This window comes from Pinus tabuliformis, chromosome 8 (assembly GCF_031772625.1).
Source record: "Pinus tabuliformis cultivar Carrire ecotype Pingquan chromosome 8, CPIR1, whole genome shotgun sequence".
NCBI classification, from domain to species: domain Eukaryota; kingdom Viridiplantae; phylum Streptophyta; class Pinopsida; order Pinales; family Pinaceae; genus Pinus; species Pinus tabuliformis.
The window spans coordinates 1,505,250,576-1,505,268,025 of NC_142294.1; the positions used below are offsets into that span (position 1 = coordinate 1,505,250,576).

Sequence of the window (17,450 nt, forward strand, 5' to 3'; positions counted from 1 at the left end):
GAATTTTTGCGAGATAAAATTGAGCTCAAGTGGATGGGAATTGTGTATTCCCAACCCCTGGACTATAAAAATACAACTTTTCGATATAGGAATTACCAACAAGATAGACACCTTCAAACTGTCTGTCCCTTTCCAATAGGGGCTTCCTCCTTATAGTCATCTAAGAACTCTAGTTGCAGTTGGAGGGATCTTAAGGAAAGAGAGGGATCCAAAATGTAACACCCCTCCCTTGTGTGTCAAACTTTGCAAACCTAAGCTGAGAAAAGCTAGGTATGATGTGTAATATAAAAAGTAAATACATTATTAATAAATTAATCACTTGGAAAAGCGAGACACCAAGAGATGAGATTCTTGCCAAATCACATTGGTGAATGGGAAAGGATAATTCTTTCATGGTAAAGCTTCTCGATTTAATTCTAGATAAGTTGGATGGATTGGAGATAAATATCCATTGAGAAAAACATAAAAGTTGTGTGAGAGAGAAAGGAAATCTTCTATGAGGAAAATAGTCATGGGAGAGAAAGGTGAGCTTTTATGAGATAAGCCTACGCAAATGGATAAAAAGATCCATAAAAGTGAGACACCGCTAATGGAAACCATATCATGAAAGAAGGTATTAAATACCCATTGCATAGATCAATTGGAGGCGGTTGATCCATGGCAAGAACCTCGACTCGGTGGTGAACTGAAGAGTCATTTCTACGTTGGGTAGCGGTGCTCTATTTTCCAAGTGTCGTTCTCTCTTTTGATCTAGTTTGACTCACTTGCGTGGATTGTTCTGTATGTTGGTTTCTTACCCTCTATGTTATAAATTCCTTAGCATATGAGAGAATTTGCTTGAGTTTTAAATGCACTGCATGTGGCGTTAATGAGATGATTTTATGGATGCACATAAATGAAATTCTAATTACAGTCACAGTATGTGGATCTTATGTAGAATTGGTGTTAACCTGTCTTTTGCTAAGATAGTGAATAGTCGTGCTTGAGCTGCTATGCAAATTTGTTAACTATAGAAATGAGGTGGATTCAATCCACTTATGTGTGGTCATAAATAGTATTTCAATTGCCTTACATGTTCAACAACTGCCTCCAAATGCTGTACGACTACCTCGAAGTACCAAATAAAACAATCATGAGATGTTGGAAATATTTATCATGGATATACTACTATAGGAGTACTATCACATGGAGTCTTATGCCTAAACATTCCCTAGTCTCAACCTGTCCTTATATATGCATGTTTAGGAGCTCTTGTCCCAGCTCGCCGGCAGGGTCTGTATTCGCCAATAAACAGTAGAACGAGGTAAGGGCGAACTAGCTATCCCCTGAACCATTCCCCCGACCAACCAATTGTTAGGCTCACAACCCGGCTAGGCAAGGTCAAGTTTAGGAACAACCTAGCTAGGCGAAGTGAGAGAGTACCGTAGTTAAGCGCTGCAGGGTCAAAGAGAGAAGGTGAAGGGTTGGATGCCTCACCGATCAATGGGCTAAAGTAGGGGTTGGGTGCTTTGTCAAGCCCCCCCCGCTTCTTATTCACCAGTGTCGTGTCGAGAGCAAGGAACATTCTGGCAAATTCAATATTAAGCATCAATCTGTGATGAAACAGGGGATTCCTCTATAATCGGCTATGGGCTTATCTAGAAGGGCACCTCCTGGCCTTATGACTGGCATCTACACCTCCTTCCTTCCATATGCTAAGGTCAATGGTGAAGTGGGTCTAATCTCTTGCTATGGAACTTCATGCATGGACAAGGAATCAATATCTACCTACTATGCCAAGGGGACTATTAGAAGAGTACTAAATAGGACTAAAGACTATTGGCTATTGGAATGGCTAAGTTATACTAGATCTAGATCTTTATCTCAGTAGAGAAGAGAGTAAAGAAGTGAAACGTAGAGATGCGAGTATCATATGTCTAGACGAGTATAATATGTATAGAGCTCGAAGAGAATGAAATTCTCTGAGAGCTAGCCATGGCTCAAAGAGCCTCTTTTTAGTTGTTGAATTTAATGTCGACTGCTTTCTCCTTTCCCTTATTTCCTCTCTCTTATTCTTTTTTCTTTTCTCCTTTCTCTTATTCCCCTGTCCTTTCCCCCCTCTCCCTACCCGTACCCCACCCTTGCCCAAACGGCCCTCAAGCGTGCCTTCCCCTATCCTCGCCCTATGATCACTTACCGCTTATCTTTTTTCTTGAACTCGTACCTTTGATGGCTCCTTCGGAGAGCGTTCCGTTCTCCTGTGGTGGCGCCCCTTACCTCTTTCAGAGTAAGATAGAATTCTTTCTTCAAACAAGTAACAATTGTTCGAAAAAAAAGAACAACCAACAACACCCAAAGTACTCATACCGACTTTCTCTCCTACCGAACCGAAGCAAAGCGTAGGTAACCGACTTTCTTTCTCTCGATACGGCAACCGAAGCGAAGCGTAGGTAACCGACTTTCTTTCTCTCCTACCGAAGGTAACTACCAAAGGTAGGCATTCATCTACCAAAGGGAGGACGACAGGTAACAGACTTTCTTTCTCTCGATACGACAACACAACTACCAAAGGTAGGCATTCTTTCCGGCATCTTTCCAACTCTTGCTCTTACCTCTCTTTCCAAAGGAAGGAAGGGGGGTGTGGGGGGAAGGAAGGATCAGCTTCCTTCCCATAGCCAATGAAGGAAGGGGGTTGTAAGGAAAATATTATTAGTGCCAAATGAAAATTTATCTTAGGGATGCTTTCACATAGTTAGTTTTGTAATTATTATAAACATCACATACATAACAACCACAAATAAAAAAAGTATGTAATATATAAGAACAAAACTAATGAAGTTGTTAGTACTAAAATGAGGCATATACTTTAGATATACTTAGTGTGAAACACCATGACATCAATGTCTGAGCAATTTGTAAATGGGCAACAAGGGCTCAATAGGGGACTAATATTTATTTGATAGTCACGTTCTTGGCTTTGTTGCTTCATTTGAAGGAAGGAGGACACTGTTGAATTATTTCAATTACATGGTTCACACCTTCCAAGTATTAGTTAACTTGCCTAAAAAGGTTCCTAACACAAGTGATCAATGCAAATATCACCCATAGGCTACTTTTGTTCACAAAACTTAACTCTCCCACTTTATTTTTGTAAAGACCCACTAATTCAAGTGTAGCCATGGTAGTTGATGCACAACCTCATGTGCACCAAAAAACATCCCATAACCAACCTCCTCGAACCAAGCTTACCCTTCCACTCCTAACACCAAAATGTGCAACACTTATCATAGGGTCCAAGGGGTATTGTCCTTGGTGGCCTCTCATCACTATTGATAACTAGGGTTGAAATGTCACACCCCATGCTTGTGAAACATCTACATCATTTGGCACATTGAATTCCATCCATGCGCACCAAGTTCTAATATGCATGCATGCTTATCCTATATCTGCTTATATTTAGGAATGCCAACCATGACATAACCATTACAACATCTTTCTTCTTATTCTTCTTCTTCTTATTACTATAGAAAAAAAGGACCCTTTTGTTATTCACGAGGAAGAAAAAAAGCACAAACATTGACAAAAAGATTGTAACTTCTGTCATTACAATGGGTTGCCAGAAGACAAGGCATCATGACCCAGAAGAAGAGAAAAAGAAGTTGTTGTAAAACCAGGGTTTTACAATTTTTTTTTCTTCTGCAAATTATAAGACTGACTAGAAATGACAATAGCATGCAACAAAAAATTGTAGAAAGTGTATTATACAACCACGAAGAGGGCCCTACTATGAGAAAAACGAAGACAGTGACTAGAAATGACATTAGCCTGTAACCAAAAATTCCCGAAAGTGTATTATACAACCATGAAGAGGCCCCTGTCAAGAGAAAAAGAAAGACATTGCATTTGAGGCTAATTGAAAGCTGAATGTAGACTCACTTGAAATTTATAGTAAGCTAGTTGATAACTAATTGAAAATTTGACTTAAAGCTGATTCATATTAGTATATGGGCATCGAATGAGAACTTTGAACTGGGTTGCCAACTAATTCATCATAATATATGTAACCTGTCTCCAGACAAATAATTCTTTTTTAGAGAGAATCTACAGTTGTATTTAGCTCCCTATGGATGTGATGGAAATTGATTTCCTAGAAGTGGTTCTTTAACTCCACAATTTTGCTTTTCCAGGAGGATAAACTTATAACTTCCAACTATGCTTTACTGTCATTTTTTTTTGGCTCCATTACAATATTTGTATGTCAACAACATGGCACACTACAACCAAGAAGATGAACAATTACATCATTAAGAGTTACAAAACCATCTTGCCATCGAATAACCAACATTAATTAAACAACCATTTAACAACATAATAGCAATTACACTATATATATATATATATATATATATATATATATATATATATATATATATATATATATATATATATATATATATATATATATATATATATATATATATATATATATAGATATATATATATATAGATCACATTACACGTATAAATACCGCATTTCAATAGAAGTTAGATGAATTGCGCTAGTCCCAAAGTTTTGCTTTGACTTGAAATTAAACTCTTCTTCACTTTGTGATTTTTGTGTTATCCACTAGCATAGACCCATCTTAAATATAGATATAATATGAGCGGAGAGGGATCCAATTTCTTCATTGGCAATTATTTTTTATGAGCAAACATTATTTAAATGTTTTGTATTTTTTTTTTAATTTTTTTTTTTTTAAATTTATTTTGGCTGACACTAGCAAAATTTCAACTTTGATGATGGACAAACATCGCTGTAACCATACTAGGCTGTAGAGTGAGCTTGGCATATTCATATTATTTTCATCCTCAACATTGAGGATTGTGTAAAGCTCAGTGGAAGATGCCCCTTGGAATGATGGACAAACATGGCTATAACCATACTAGGCTGTAGAGTGAGCTTGGCATATTCATATTATTTTCATCCTCAACATCGAAGATTGTGTAAAGCTCAGTGGAAGATGCCCCTTAGAATAGTTTTGATGCCCCCAAAATGACTACCATTCTCAACCCCTCCCCATGACATTTGAACTTAAGACCTCGTAACAACTAAACCCTATACAAACCAACTACCCTACAACTTATCATGGATCAACCACAACAATACTTATTATAATAATTTAAAACCAATATTTCTAATTACTTTTCCATATTTATCTCATTTACAAACCCCTCAACCCCATCCCATTATTATTACAATAAACACAATAATATATCACCGAGGAAAGAGTTCAAAATTGCGAAAACAAAAAACGCACAACAACCTAAGTAGGCCTCTCATGTTAGAAATGATTTAGGGGTTATTCCATGGCCTTCTCTCCCTTTGAAACCCCCCCACCATCCCTATAATAATTTATTATATTATCTTTAACGATGCTACTTTTACTCTCAATCTTTAATAGCTACCGGCCTTCCCTCTTCAAAACCCTTATATAGAGTGTTTTCTCTCCATCGACCTCAAAAACCCTTATATAGAGTGTTTTCTCTCCGTCGACCTCATTGCCCTTTGCCTTCGAAGCATTTTTGCACAGTTAAATCCTTTGTCCAAATTCCTCGGGGTTTCGCATTCGTGTCTGATATTGGGCGAGTTTCTGGCATATTTTGGATCCATCGATTTCATTCGAGCCCTCCCTCTGTGCACTATCTGGTATTGGGATGGCTGGAACTCAGGAGGATCCTGTTCTTACACGGGCAGTAGATGACGATTCGAGAGAGAACGAGGATGATGCCGGAAAGGAAGAGGACACTGGAGCTCAGGTTGCACCCATTGTTAAGCTTGAGGAGGTTACTGTCACCACGGGCGAAGAAGAGGAGGATGTCCTTCTTGACATGTAAATTTCTTAGTCCATGGCTATTTCATGATTTTGTTTTTTCAGTTGAAAGTTGTTTTCATGGCCTCTTCGGTGGCCCTTTTCCTGTGCACATAAATGGGACCTTGACTATAAGGAAGATGCATTTGGGCAGGTATTTACTTCTAATTTTTCTCCTTTTTAGTAAGATCTGTTTTTATTGGGTTCTCGATGTTTTGTTCGCCTGTTAATGATGATCGGATTTGTCATTTCAATGGGGTGCTGAAGAAACTCTATGGTAGATGCATTTAGCGGGCTATGGTTTGTTTTATCGGGTAATTAGGGTTTTGCTTTTCTGTGTATTTTGTGAGTTTCTTGTTGTTTTGATGTCCCATTGATATTTTGATCAACATTTTTTGATCTCATTATGGTCTGTAATAATTGTTTTCCTATGTTGATAGGCTGCCGATGAAGATTTTTTCGAGGATGCATTTGATGGTTTATTTGTTATCATTGGGGGTTTTGTATTTTGACGAGTCTTTTTATATTTTGTTGAACTATAGGCCATCCTTTTTTCAATGTCTTTGAAGAATCTATGATGGTTTCTCTGTTATTCTGGTTTAGTGGGGGGTGTGATGGTCATTTGTATTGTTAAGCATACGGGGTTTCGTATTTTTTGGTTTTTGGATTAGCCATTGAATACTGAATTGGGCCTATTTGATAATCTGTCTTTTGGTTATTGGCATTCGGGTGATTTGTCTTTTTATGTTGTGAGGTGGTATGATTCAGGCATATGTCTGTTTTGGTCTTCTGTCAACTGTTTTCGTTGACTTTCTATGATGTTTTGAACAGGCTGTTGATCATTTCTGTACTTTATGGGGATGTATGGGATGAGCATTCTTTTGTTATTAAATAGTTGATGATTTGTATTCTTACATGTTTGATGTTATTATTGAGCTTTTTTGTGGGATCCTTTTCGGTAATGTTAAGGAATATCTCCTGTGTTTTTAATAGGTCGTTGGTAATTTATCTTTGAATGCATTTTATATGGTGGGATATTGCGGACGTTACTTCTAATGGATGCCATGGGCTCTTAAAATGATCCTAATGCAGTTTCATTGTTTATTAATATTCCAATTCTTTTTTATATGTTTGACCCTGCAGGAAGGTGAAGCTGTACAGGTTTGACAAGGATGGGAATCAATGGAAGGAGCGTGGTGTAGGAACAGTAAAGTTTCTTAAGCACAAGGATACTACAAAGGTTCGGATGGTCATGAGGCAATCCAAGACATTGAAAATATGTCCCAACCATTTAAGTATGTAAATTTGTTTGTTTGTTTTTTTTTTGTGTAATTTCCCCCCTGAGATTGTAATAGCTTATCTTACGTCCAAGTTTTAAGAGGCTTTCTGTGCCGAGAATTTGTGTTGATCCTTATTATCTGGATTATGTTTTTTTTTTTTTTTTTGCCTTGCAGTTCATTCCCCAATGTCACTTCAGGAGCACGCAGGTAGTGATAAAACTTGGGTCTGGCATGCAACTGATTTCTCAGATGGGGAACTGAAGGAAGAACTCTTCTGCATTCGTCTTGGCTCTGTAGACAGTGAGCACTGTTCTTAGACTCTTCTAATCCTTGTTATGATCTTTTCTTTCTGTCTTGTATTTTTCTTTGATAAAATCAATGTTTGAGTACCTATATTCTTGGATCATTTCATTGAAGGGTTGATTTTGCATATGTTCTTAGGATGCTTTTGTGCAGATTATAGTGGGTTGGTAAGGGATCCCCCTCCCCAAACACCCTATCAGCATAGTTAAGACTTGAGTTTAGGGTGGCTTTAGTTATCTCTGGTAATAGCAAATGATACGGAGGATTGTGCATAACCCACCCCCTTTTTGATTCCAATAAGCAGAGGTGGTCACTATGGTAATCCGATTTCAATTTGCAGTTAGAAAATGGGGTCACAACTTTCCATATTTTTTGTTTTGTTTTGTCTTTTTACATCAAACAATAGTATATTTATTAGAACCATAGTCAACTAAACAAACAGGAAACAATTTATTTGACAGGTGGAAGAAGTGATAGGCTTAGAGCAATTGAATTGTAGGCCATGCTTCTTGACAAATTGATGAACAGATGTCTCCTTACTTGAGATTTAGGTTGGCACCATGGCACCATCCTGTCCATCATTATACACTAATCTTGTCATTATCTTCTTCACTGTGAATGATTGGCCTGTTCCCTGCAAATAGATCTGGGCATAGAGGAGCCAATACAAGAACAATAATCTCTAGCACAAGACAATATTAATGATCTAAATACCTAATCCTGAAGCTTGAGTTTGATTTTTCTCTACTGGTTCTGAATCTCTGATTGAGAATCTCCCACTCATCATTATCAAACCTTCTCCTTCATCATTGGCATCAGCTGCACTGCTGAGGTACTTTGGTTGGCTGTCATTGGACTTGAGAGCTTGAAGTTTCAAATGATTATAGTAACAGACAACCAGAAAAGCCAGTCCACACCCACTCAAGTTTATGACTGTAACCTTTTCATTTATTACAGACAAAGATTATGTTATGAGAAGCTAGTCCTTGACAAGACCAGCAACATTCATAGTCAAGGCTGAAGTCTTTCCTATCAGAAGAAACACTGCAAGATTAAGAGCCAAGGCACAAGCAGAAATGTCATGTAATCCAAATCAAAGGAAGAGACCCTGATTATCAGAAATGGGTATTCTACTAAGGCCTAGGGGGTGCTGAGAAAAACAAAGCAACAAGGAGCAACAAAGATGTGATGGGATTCAACTTAATCCCTTTTGATGTTCGTGGAATTTGTATGAGAACCAATTGGGTAGTCTCACATGCAACTGCACTTAACTGGAGAATCACCTCCCATGCATTCATCTTGGCCTCCCCATAAGCTGAAATAGTAACTCCAATGGATATGGCCAACATATTGGCCTGGGGCTCACCTTTATAAGCTTCTTTCTTCAGGGAAACCATAATCAAATACACAGCAATGGGAATTAGAGCTTTCAGCATTTGAAATAATGATACTGAGAGGAAAACATAGGCAGAATTTGAAAACCAGAGACCCAAAGAATACACTTATCAATACTATGGGTTCAACGAGCTTGAAGACTCTTACAATAGCAACAGCCAGTGTTGAGTAGAAGGCCATGTGAATCATGGTGGGACTGATCATACTAAAGTTGTCAAGCAATGGAAACTCCAATGGATATGGCTAACATATTGGCCATGGCCTCACCTTTATAAGATTCTTTTTTCAGGGGAACTGCAATCGAATGCATATCAAATGGGCACAAGAGCTTTCAACACTTGAAATATCGATACTTTGAGAGACATGCACCAAGGGCTGCATCATTTAGGATTTGTACTCAGTTTAGGTGTCATATTCAAGGGGAAGTTGTTATGATTTCCACCACTTCATAGATTGTTAGAGTGATGAAACAAAAGAGGCTCCCTCTTGAGGCTAGATTATGTCATTCATATCAGCTGTGTTGTTGATGTCCTAACTCAGCCAGGTCTTGCCAAAACTCTGTTGAGGTTTAAAATTTATTATAAACTGAAATGTCTTCACAAGAATTGACCTCATAAAATGCCATAATCACAAGATATGCCATACATGGCTGTGATTATGGCTCACAAGACCCTTAGACTTTGAGCAATGAGGCTCGCAACATCACTTATGATTATGCACTCTACAATTCTGTGACCAGCTGAATGTCAAGCAATTGAACCGCGATTTAAATCCTATTGTGTCAGCAATAAGTACTATACTTTGTCTTTATTTAGTGTAGAGAACCAAGCACTTATTATGCTCATCTATAGAAGGGACAATGGTTGTTTGCCTATGAGGTATAAGGAAATCCTATCAGGAATACCCTAGGTGCCCTTCCTTCGGTACATCTAGTAGTTAGCTAAAAGTGTTTTTTCATGACTCCAGTTCTATTTTCAGTGGGCGACTTGGCACCATTTTTAGAAAGGAGGTGCAAAGGAGCTGCCTAACTTAATTTGGGTGATTTTAAAATTCCTCTTTGTTAATTTTGGAAAACTTGAAGTTTGGGAAATGTTTATTTTGTATTTTTGACAAAGTTGACCCCGTTGATTAGTTTGCAACTTTACATGTGAGATGGAACCTTATTATTGAACAAGAAAGCTGATTTGGAATTCTTATTTGTTGAGACAAATTAGTTAGTAATGGAATTCTAGCTGATTGCATGAGTTTTTGTTTACTTATGAAGAGATCAAGCCACTTATTGCAATGGTTTAGTGGAAGCCATATTTATGGTTGTTATCGGGCAATTTTGCAGCATTTTCCTCACTTCAGCCACTCAACAACAGTTAGATTTTGCATGAATAGGCCACCCACCTTTGGGAATTTGGGGAGCTATAAGAGAACACTAAATGGCATTATTTTCTAGAGTTTTCTCAGTGAGTAGTCAACGTTCTCTTCCATCCTTCCTTTCTCTCATTGCTGCCTACATCTCTGTGCAGTGCATACTATTGCAATCATTCTCATATTTTATCTCCATGATGCAAACAATCTTTTGACTAATACAGTGATGGAGTTTGACCATGCAGTTTCTTTACAGCTCTCCAAATTCGATGGTTGAACAGTGTTGTATGTTGCAGTAGTGTGAATGACCTAAGTGCCTGTACTTTGAAGATTTTTTATCACTTAAAAGTGCACAACCATCTTTTCTTCTTTCATATTTGGTGGTCGTGGACTGGGATTTTGCATATTATTTGATCTTATAAGTTTCTTGTGTCCTTGGATGCTTACACATATATCAATGAAAACTACTTTCTGTGCTGATCACTCATATTGACCAAGCATATGCTTCCAAGTGCTGAAAGTGCATGAACACGAGGGACACCCTCCTGACTGGAGAAATGACAGTCCAAACAGAGGAGTAATTAGCTGTGACCTTAGGCTAATTAGTAATTTCTCATAGCTGTTTCTTAGTTTTGCACAAATCAGATCAGAGAGAGAACACTTCCCAATACATAGTATTAAAAATTATAAGATGAAGTTTGAATTTAACAAAGTCAAAGGATGAACCGAAGTCTTGGATATCTAACGCAGATCTAACACCTTCATGAGACAGAAATCAGAATGCATGGACAGAGACTACTAGGAGCTTTCCAGGATATTTCCAATCTAGCTCACGCATGGACGAGCACAAATTCTCTTCAACAAGAGAATGTGTAAGTTAATTAATCTTCAGTAAGTTGACTATATGTGGATGAGATATAGTGAATTATCTACAAGTTGAAAGGTTCTTTAGCAAATGTATGCTAAAAACATGTGGATCTGGATTAGCTTAATCTCCAAGCTAGGTTACAACTGAATGTACATCATGGGGGGTAAACATGCAAGGGTCACTTGATTGTCAACAGCCATATACAAGGAATTCATATCACCCACCTGAGAATCGGGCAAACTGAAAATCACTGATATGTCGATGTTGCATAAGGAGAACACATATTGCCCTATTTCCAGCTAGAGGCCCCATTATAGTCAAGGTTTGCATTTTCAAGACTACAGGGATTGCAATTTTCATTCACAAGAAAATTTGTCCCATTTTCTTACCAGAATATGCATTGAGAAGAGAGGCTGAACCGGTGCCCCTTATTCCATGCCTAATCATCAAGCCCAAAATAACACATGCTTTTCTTGGTGGAAAACATCACTTGTGGATGACAATTTAGCAGAAGCATGAAAAACCATGTGAATGGGATTATCGTGCACCCAGATAACTAAAAAACAAATAAGTCTATCAAGGATTGTGTAGACGGAACTTGGAAGCAGTCGGAAAAATCCTTGTTAGGACTCGAAAGGCCCCAAACATATAAAAAGGTTGTGAAGGCTTTAGGGAACAAAGCATGATGCTACAATTCCAACACCAGAAGTCAATAAAACGTTTTTTTCTCTTTTACAATGTCATGAAGATCATAACCTCGAATACTAGAAGAGGTAAGCCAGAAAATAAGGGTAGAGCTCTATAAAAAGAAGCTAATATTTGACAAGCCTGACATTGTGTTTGTCTAATAAACAAAGTTGTCAAGTGAAGCAATTGAAATGGTATATTTGAAAAAACACAAAAGATAGAAGAAAATAATGGGCAGAGTATATGGCCTTCTGATATGGTGGGAACAATACAAATTTTGTACAAGTATATGTAGGGAGATTATGGGTAAGCTAAGACTTCTCCTCGAGCATTGGAACTTGTAATTTTATGTAACCAATGTCTATGGAACTAATTTAGTTGTTTCAAAACCTATCTATTGGAAACTCTTGTAATAAGAAATGAAGAACTATTGCAATTACCCTGTAGAGGCTTTAATAACACCTGGTATTCTGGTTAGTGATTTTATTGGACCTCATGTGCATATCCTACATGCACAGGATGGACTATTCATATGTTACAGGGTATTATTCTTATTATTTAGGGTGCACATCTTCAGGTGCTCAAGAACGATTACTAGAACAGTCAGTTAATTCTGCAATTTAAAAGATGAAAAAGGAGGTTATAGGAGTCTAGTTTTGGTTCTCATCCACAATGTCACACTAGTCTGCTTGGGCATGGTTCTCATGGTTTAATAGTGACTTGAGGAGTCATAATACCAGAGATCACTAAACACGAACAGCTAAGGTAGCCCAAGGACAATAGCCATCTTTACACATTAATTAAGGCAAGAGCTAACCAGCCATATATTGTGTATTAAATGCTGGCCCATCTGTGTATGTCAAGCAAGTCATGGGGGCGAATACATATCCATGGAACGGGACTCCGGCGGCCACCTTGCGTTTCCGGTGACGAACGCGGGACCCACCAACCGCGGGCCCGCCCCGTCTCGTTCTTTGACATCAGCGACCTCCCCGCGCGCCAAAACGCTATAGACATACGTTCGAAATCGGTCTGCCTCTGCAACCCGGATTGACGCTGCGCAAGAGCTCTGTTACATTCCTGGTACATTCCTGGTAGCTGGAGGAATCATGTTAGGATCATGATCAGCAGCACCCTGAACAGCAGCAGGCAACGATTTACCATCATCTGATGTAGTATTGCTTGCTACTATACTTGGTGCCATTGCCACAGAGACCAAACCAGTTGAGAGATTTCCAATTTTAAATGCTCCCGCGCCTTTTACAGATTCAATAACTCCCTGCAATTTCTTCAGCGAACGGTTCACCTTGCTGATCTTGCGAGATGGCCACCTAGAAATTCCATGCTGTCTACAAATCCTTTTCAGTGTAGTTGGGCAAACTGCAATACCAAATTGAAAAACCTTTTAACCAGAGAATTATACGCAGCCATGCAAAGTGTACATGCTTTCTCCCTGAATATCAATATGGCAATAAAGTGTGCGAGGCCTATGCCCTAAAATCACAGATAACTACAAAAGGTATATGTTTTTTTCATAAAATTGTAAAAGCAAATAAATATTTAGATCCATACGACAAATGTGGGGTATGTCAGTGAGTGCAAGTCAATGTAAATAGTTATAAATATTAAACCAAGTGTTAAATCTGAATAAGATGTCAATCATAACTGTAAGCAGGCGATAAGGAGCAGTAATACTGAAAGAAGGTAAATCTAGTTTTTGTAATTGACAGTCTGTTTATCACATTGTTCTTCATAACGGACTTGAAGCAATGCAGGAAGCCATCCCAGTTAGCATGGAATTTCCATAGTATGTTGCCAAGAAACAAATAAGTGATCTGTCCAAACAAAAACAAAAAAATTGCATCTAGCATGTACCATTTTCTACAGAATCATATTTCGATATCTTTTGAAATGTGGTTTGTAAACTTTCCGTCATGAATAATGACAACAGCATACAGAAAAGCTGCTTGATATGATTATAAACACAGATACAAAGTTCATTATTCTAGATTTCAAATTATCTATTATGCGAAGTCTCTTTGTTGAAAATACTTGGAAGTACAAACAAGTCTTTCCTCGGCATCCTTCAAAGTTATGCCCCTTTTCACTGTTCAAAACTTTTAACAGATAATTGCGAGGATAAACAACATAACCTTTTTATACGATGTCAACAAGAATAGTTTAAATAACTACTATTAGGTGATTATATCAGTTTGGCTCAACTTACTGTTGGGTGAACTTAAACTCGAACGTGTAATATTTTAATATAGTTTTTTGAAAACGGGTCAGAAAACGAGCACATATAGAAGGCTGTGCAGCTGACTGTGCAACAATTGGATGAACATTAAGTATATGAACTGTTGGGATGGAAGGCTCTTAAGAGCCTTAAGAAGCTATGTCTTTCGGTAGTCCTTGAAAATACAAACACAAAGCTAAAATGATGTGGTCATGGGCATTTTTAGGTATAACTCAACTCGTCTTTCATGGCACATCCACATATGGAGGCAAGCTGAATTCTGTTCTGTTCTCATTCAGTGATTATTTCACAATCATTCTGTTAATGTTATCATTGTTATGTTTATGTTCTGTTCATGACTCGATAGCTGTGTTTCCATTCTAAGCACATATTTCTGCATCATGTTCTTATTAAGTTTATATAGCTTACCATTATGGTTGTGTAAGTGTGGTTCTTTCATTTTTTACAGATTGGGAGGATACTGCTTATAGCTCTCTTTGGCTAAGCTGTCATGCTATGAGGGGTGTTTCTATGCCATCACCCAGGGACTTGCACCTGACCTCATCTGCACCTAGTTTTTACCAGGTTGCAGATATGCTGATATGCTGTTAAGGTTGAGCCATTCCCTCTTGGGGTTTTGTTGGCCCATCTATGTATTTCAAGCAAGTCATGGGGGCGAATAAGTGGTTGATGTCAGCAAACCCACCTCTACTGATCCTCAACTCATATTGATAGCCACGGACTATTCCAACAACAAGAAAGAAGCTCTATCCATGTAGAACTGACAAATCAAAAATATGTTGGCCTGCATAATGTTGTCTCAGTCAAAAGAACCTTGTATCCTATACATTGCCAGAGGAGCTCAAACTGCCAACGTCAACTCACCCCAAGCCATACCAGCTTGGATGGGTCAAGGTCCAAGGACGTCAACCAACCCACCCTGATCAGACCAAGATGTTTGGTTACCTTAGCTATTGGACCTTTTAGAAACAGAGTGGACCGTGATGTTACTCAACAAGACTGCCACTACATGATTCTTGGAAAACCCTACCAGTTTGATTAGGGGCAATTTATGATGAGTTATACAATACCTACACACTTCACAAAGGTTGTAAGACATACAAACTCAGTCTCTTCTTTTTTTAATTCTCTATCGACTAGTTGGAGAGTTGTTAAACATGTAAGCCTCAGCGAATACATAACCCTCCAAATCAAAGAGGACAACCACAGAAAGATCCCTCCCTCTGATCTTCAGGCACTCATAAATTCATATACCAATATTTTTTAAGGAGTCAAAAGGACTCCCTTCCTTTAGAGTCACTGGCATTTTATTCACTTGCCCTCAAGTTCTTCCCTGCCTCGTTACCTTGCTTACCAAACCGCACTTGTGGAAACCACACAGATTGAGTGACAGATTAAGTAGTTGTTCTAATTTCGTAAGACAACCAAATCAGACCTAGCATCTCACCCTGTAGATCTCCATCATTCACCATCCCTGAGAAGGAACAACAAGAGTGAAGACATTGCACAGATTACAGGGCCATGAGATAACCCTTCAAAACTGTTACCCACTTTCAAGGATTGATGAAATTCTTTACCACCTCAAGCGAGTGAGGTACTTGACCAACATTGATCTACCTTTTGACTATCACCATTCCCATGCCTAGAGATGTATGGCAAAGAGTTTTCAAGACTTAACTTGGGTTTCTACAAGTGGTTGGTCATGTCTTTTGACCTCACCATCGCCCTTACCACTTTTATGGAGATCATCAATGACAATTTTTGCCCTCACCTTGGAGGCTTTGTTTGCGTTCCACTTTAATAATATCCTGATATATAATTAAAACTGGGCAGAAAATTTGGAGCACATTCACAGTCCTGGATCTTCATTAAACATTATTTAGAATGTATTAATACTTATAAGTATCTTAGACATGTATTTGTGTGAAAATAAATTGAATTGGTTTATGTTTAAGGACAAGGCATCCAAGGGGAGGTTAACTAAGACAAAATTCACTCATCGTAGTGGCCAGAAAGGTTTAAAAGCACTGATAACAACCTTTGTAAGTATATTAAACATGTGATATTTTTTTAATAAATTTTGTACTAGAAGAAAGTCATTGTTACCTAATTTCTCCCTATTTACTGATTGATAGGAACTAAAATATGGAAGACCTCCAAATCATTTGGAAAAGGAGGTGCTGCAGCAAAAGAGATGGGTTGAATTTGTTGTTTGGATGGACTCTATGGTATGTAATCTTAGTTGGATTTCCAATATACTTTTAAACCATATTTTCATTTTATTTTTTAGTACTATTAGATATTATATCTTACCTCATTTTATGGTTAACATTGTATAACAAAAACATGCGTTGTGTTATGTAATTAATACTAACATGTAATATTGAATTTTTTTGTCAGAATGCTATAGGTAATGATTGCCAAGACGATGATCCAAATTATGTTCAACATATACCAGGAGATGATGAGGATGAGGATGAGGATGATGGTGGTGAAGGAGGAGATGATGATGATAGTTGCGGTGTTGGTGATGATGTGGATCAGAGTAATGAGGATGGTCAAGATGATCATGAGGATGATCTTGGTGGTGGTAGCTAGGCATGCACATGCATTGTTTTTTATGAGGAAATTATTGTGTAGAATGACATTGTTATGTTTAGATGGGTGTTGTGAATTTACCCTATATCAATGAGACATTTTGATTTTGTAATCATACGATGAGTTTGATTTATGTATGTTATTAATTTATCGTAGAATAACGATATTCATGAAATATTTTGATTTGTTAATCATATTTGAATTTTACTTGTTTTGATTAAAAATAATACTGATTTTATTAGTATTATGTTGCTATTTTATACATGTTTTGAAAATTGTTAATGACACATTGTTATTTTTTTGGATGGATGTTGTCAATTTCTCTTAAATTTCTTTACAAATGATTTTGAATTGTGATATCTGCTTTAATGATATTTAGAAACTATCATATATTTCACTATGAATCTATAAAGGGGGTCATATATGTAAAGAAAAATATACTCTATATAAGAAGTCAAATGCGGATGTAACCATGGATGCACAATTGAAAGTAAAATTGGATGTTAAACTAGGAATTAATACAAAATGCAAACAATTGACATACAAAGTGTTTTAAATTAGAAGTGAAAAATTGTGCAATAGTTGACACAAAGAAGAGAACAAAACATGGCATACAAAAGGATATCAAATTGGGCAAAAACAAAGACACATAAATGGGCACCAAATTAGATGCAAAAAAAGACAACTAGATGTAAAATAAGATGCAAAGTTGAGCGTTAAAAAGAAGCAAAAAACGTTACAAATTAATATGCCAAATGATGATGCAAATAATGGTGTAAATTTGGGATGCAAACTTGGGTGCAAAAAAGGAAAAAAAAAAGATGTAAGAAAAGACATAAAACAAGATGCAAAAT

The 17,450-nt window shown here is 37.5% G+C and overlaps 1 long non-coding RNA gene and 1 pseudogene across 2 annotated transcripts; both read left to right on the top strand.

Annotated features, from left to right (window-relative positions):
• The first annotated feature begins 5,497 nt into the window (after positions 1-5,497).
• LOC149241561 (ran-binding protein 1 homolog c pseudogene) lies at positions 5,498-7,446 on the top strand (annotated as a pseudogene). The gene is made up of 3 exons (XR_016245997.1): positions 5,498-5,870; positions 6,993-7,144; positions 7,304-7,446. The product of XR_016245997.1 is annotated as a ran-binding protein 1 homolog c pseudogene (transcript).
• Positions 7,304-16,729, top strand: LOC149241562 (uncharacterized). Its single transcript, XR_016245641.1, has 3 exons — positions 7,304-7,429; positions 16,134-16,226; positions 16,399-16,729. It is a non-coding gene; the product is annotated as an uncharacterized LOC149241562 (long non-coding RNA).
• The last annotated feature ends 721 nt before the right edge of the window (positions 16,730-17,450 follow it).